Raw genomic sequence first — 4914 nt, forward strand, 5'->3', positions numbered from 1 at the left:
TTATCTGGAAAAATTTGAATGATCTTTGGAACTGGCACAATAATAAGCAGGGTAGACATAAATTCTTGTTTTTTATAAGGTTGCCCGACGGGCAACGACGGTTTGATCACAGGTTGCCCGGATTATTTTTTGGTTGCCTCAGGCAACTGGGCAACTGTTAATTTCGCACCCTGACCAATAGTTGATACATCCCTCTTAAAGCGACTATCCTATAAAAACCACCCCCTTAGGGTGACCAATATAATATAGACTATATAAAAACATACATGTATTAGATCAACAATCCAAAGTATCTAACAGATCTCTAAAACAACAGTCTGAAACAAATTTTGACTGACCCTCAACATGACAGAAATTCAACTGAATACACTATTTTGAGGCCTCAGTGATTGTGACTAGTCTTGTCTTCTTGTCAGGCAGATTAACATTTAGTGCAAAATTTTGGTATCATTTTTGTATTAAAGTCCAATGTTGATAAACTGAGCAAACAGAAAGTGTCATACAAATTTTAATCATTTTAGGTGCTGTCATTCTGCAGAATACTCATCATGGGTATTGAACTTTTTTGACTGCAATTGAGTTTCTCTCAAAGTCTTGTCATCAAAATCGAAAAAATGACAAAGGAACATACTAGCTTCAGTGGGCTATTTAGGCTACAAAATAGATCCAAACAAAGAAACCATCAAATTTGCGATTTTAAAGCATTTTTCAAAAAATTAAGGTCACATGATTTTATCAAAACTAGACTTTTTTATTTGGATAAATCATGTCATCTTTGGAGTTACTTTAACTTCCAGCCGTACTGCATCAAATCCAACAGACTGTTTTTCTACAAGTATTTGACAAAAGAGGCTTTGTATTCAGATTATATCAAGTTATGAATAATATTGAAAAATCAAACGTAGATTTTAGTTCAAAGAGTCCATGCAGTGGAAGCCAGCGTGGGGCTAGTAAGACGTAAATCTCAAGGCAAAATCAAAAGTAGTCAAGGATATTCCATAAAAAAATAAAAAACCCTAATCGTGTCAACATAGAGAAATAGAGAGATCCTTTAAGGTTTAGTGCCGTTATTTCTTTCTAGTCATTTCAGTTTTTGTACAAATATTGAACATTTACTTACCCATAGCTTTTGACTGTCTCATCTGTTCACAGTTTGACTGAATAATAAACCATATACAGGATAACAAATTAAGACACATGTCATGAAGTACAGGTCCAATTTAAATTATCGTGTACATGCTCTTGTTTTGTTAATTTTAATTGTCTTGTTTTTCCTTTGGCCAATATCAATGTGTACCGTAAAATGAGATCGTGTTCCGCAGTTTCTTGAGTAGATGAAACAATATCGCAGTAGGACTATAATTAGTTTCGCTCCTGAAAGATTTATAACTGTCACTGTTAATATTTATGAAATACCAATGATGTATTATATCATGTGAGGGCAATACCGAAATAAATGTTTATTGAATTGAATTGAATTGAATTGAAGATTGACATTAAGAAAAAATGGTAAGTAGTAGCACGACTGCATCTTGCTGTCTCCAGTATTTACCCAAAAATAGTTTTAAGAACAGAACCTTTTGAGCCTGTTAAAGTTTTTAAATTTCTTAAAGGTAATATTAATCGTGTAACTGTCACAAGCTTACTTTTTGCCATGGGAGAAAGGATCCTTAAATAAAACGTTACACATATAAAAATATGAACAATGTTTACCGTTCTTAAACCACAAAAAGACAAACAATCAAGTGGGTCAAGTGGAGGGTCATTTGGAGGGTCCACTGGTGGGTCCACTGGTGGGTCCATTGGTGGGTCCACTGGTGGGTCCACTGGTGGGTCCATTGGTGGGTTCACTGGAGGGTCCATTGGTGGGTCCACTGGTGGGTCCATTGCAGGGTCCATTGCAGGGTCCATTGGTGGGTCCACTGGTGGGTCCATTGGTGGGTTCACTGGAGGGTCCGTTGGTTGGTCCACTGGTGGGTCCATTGGTGGGTTCACTGGAGGGTCCATTGGTGGGTCCACTGGTGGGTCCACTGGTGGGTCCATTGGTGGGTCCACTGGTGGGTCCACTGGTGGGTCCATTGGTGGGTTCACTGGAGGGTCCATTGGTGGGTCCACTGGTGGGTCCATTGCAGGGTCCATTGCAGGGTCCATTGGTGGGTCCACTGGTGGGTCCATTGGTGGGTACACTGGAGGGTCCGTTGGTTGGTCCACTGGTGGGTCCATTGGTGGGTTCACTGGAGGGTCCATTGGTGGGTCCACTGGTGGGTCCACTGGTGGGTCCATTGCAGGGTCCATTGGGGGGTCCACTGGTGGGTCCATTGGTGGGTCCATTGGTGGGTTCACTGGAGGGTCCATTGGTGGGTCCACTGGTGGGTCCATTGCAGGGTCCATTGCAGGGTCCATTGCAGGGTCCATTGGTGGGTCCACTGGTGGGTCCATTGGTGGGTTCACTGGAGGGTCAATTGGTGGGTTCACTGGAGGGTCCAGTGAAGGGTAGACTGGATAGACCTTTGGCAGTTTATTTTTAGCTTGCTTTGGGGTTATTTTCTGGTAGAAAAATGTGAAAGTGATAATAGTCAATGACAGAATTGGCAATGCCAATAGCAAGTGAATAATTGTCAAACAATGGACAGCACTGTTTACAAGTAAGAAATAATAGACAATTCTTATGAGGCACTTTTTTCTATATTAAACATAAACGTCGCAAATCTAAAAGTAAAACAGCTGAACATTTTTCTGTTATGATTTTCCTCATTTTGACCTATGCAACTTAATGGTGGTCCATTCATTGACCACGGATTTCATCAAAATAAAAACCACAACACGTCATTTGATTTTTTTTTTGCAGATTACAGATGCACCAACACTACAAATTATGTCTTTTATAATTACCTTCGCCATGTTTGTAGACACTGTCTCAACAGTATACAGTATACTGTTGAGACAGTAAAAGAATTGCATAAAAAAACGTAAACAAATTGCATCCATTTTGTGAACTTCTGGTTTTATACTGTACTGCAATGGACCCTGCAATTGAACCACCAGTGGAACCACCAATGGACCCTGTGATGGACCCACCAATGGACCAACCAGTGGACCCACCAATGGACCCTCGAATGGAACCTCCAGTGAACCCACCAATGGACCCTGCAATGGAACCTCCAGTGAACCCACCAATGCACCCTCCAGTGAACCCACCAATGGACCCTGCAATCGACCCACCAGTGGACCCACCAATGGACCCACCAATGGAGCCTTCAGTGAACCCACCAATGGACCCTCCAGTGAACCAACCAATGGACCCTCCAATGGACCCTCCAGTGAACCCACCAATGGACCCTGCAATGGAACCTCCAGTGAACCCACCAATGCACCCTCCAGTGAACCCACCAATGGACCCACCAATGGACCAACCAGTGGACCCACCAATGGACCCTCCAATTGAACCTCCAGTGAACCCACCAATGGACCCTGCAATGGACCCTGCAATTGACCCACCAGTGGACCCACCAATGGACCCTCCAATGGAACCTTCAGTGAACCAACAAATGGACCCTCCAGTGAACCAACTAATGGACCCTCCAGTTAACCCACCAATGGACCCACCAAAGGACCATCCAGTGAACCCACCAATGGACCCCGCAATGGACCCTGCAATTGACCCACCAGTGGACCCACCAATGGACCCACCAATGGACCCTCCAGTGAACCCACAAATGGACCCACCAATGGAACCTCCAATGGAACCTCCTGTGAACCCACCAATGGACCCACCAGTGAACCCTCCAGTGAACCCACAAATGGACCTTCCAAAGAACCCATCAATGGACCCACCAGTGGACGCACCAATGGACCCACCAATGGACCCTGCAATCGACCCACCAGTGGACCTACCAATGGACCCACCAATGGAACCTTCAGTGAACCCACCAATGGACCCTCCAGTGAACCAACCAATGGACCCACCAATGGACCCTGCAATGGACCCTGCAATTGACCCACCAGTGGACCCTCCAATGGAACCTTCAGTGGACCCAACAATGGACCCTCCAGTGAACCAACCAATGGACCCTGCAATGCACCCTCCAGTTAATCCACCAATGGACCCACCAATGAACCCTCCAGTGAACCCACCAATGGACCCTGCAATGGACCCTGCAATTGACCCACCAGTGGACCCACCAGTGGACCCACCAATGGACCCACCAATGGACCCTCCAGTGAACCCGACAATGGACCCACCAATGGAACCTCCAATGGAACCTCCAGTGAACCCACCAATGGACCCACCAGTGAACCCTCCAGTGAACCCACAAATGGACCTTCCAATGGACCCATCAATGGACCCACCAGTGGACCCACCAATGGACCCACCAACGGACCCACCAATGGACCCACCAATGGACCCACCAGTGAACCCTCCAGTGAACCCACAAATGGACCTTCCAATGGACCCATCAATGGACCCACCAGTGGACCCACCAATGGACCCACCAATGGACCCACCAATTGACCCACCAATGGACCCACAAATGGACCCACCAATGGACCCACAATGGACCCTCCAGTGAACCCACAAATGGACCTTCCAATGGACCCATCAATGGACCCACCAGTGGACCCACCAATGGACCCACCAATGGACCCTCCAGTGAACGCGACAATGGACCAACCAATGGAACCACCAGTGGACCCACCAGTGGACCCACCAATGGACCCTCCAATGGACCCACCAGAAATTCACAAAATGGATGCAATTTTTGTTTTGTTAATCAAAATCAAGAATTCAAATTTGTCAGAAAATAAATAAGATGTTATAGTGATTAGTATCTGCAATACATACCAATTTTCTCCAAGAGAGGTTGGGTACACTGAAGTCGTAACGAAGTTCTGTACCAGGACTAATATCTTTGG

The 4914-nt window shown here is 45.2% G+C and overlaps 1 protein-coding gene across 1 annotated transcript in view; it reads left to right on the plus strand.

Moving 5' to 3' along the window:
* The window catches only part of LOC139942984 (uncharacterized), a 64718-nt gene that overhangs the window by 40665 nt on the left and 19139 nt on the right, over positions 1 to 4914 (plus strand). The window lies entirely within an intron of this gene.

Source organism: Asterias amurensis, chromosome 10, assembly GCF_032118995.1.
Source record: "Asterias amurensis chromosome 10, ASM3211899v1".
NCBI classification, from domain to species: domain Eukaryota; kingdom Metazoa; phylum Echinodermata; class Asteroidea; order Forcipulatida; family Asteriidae; genus Asterias; species Asterias amurensis.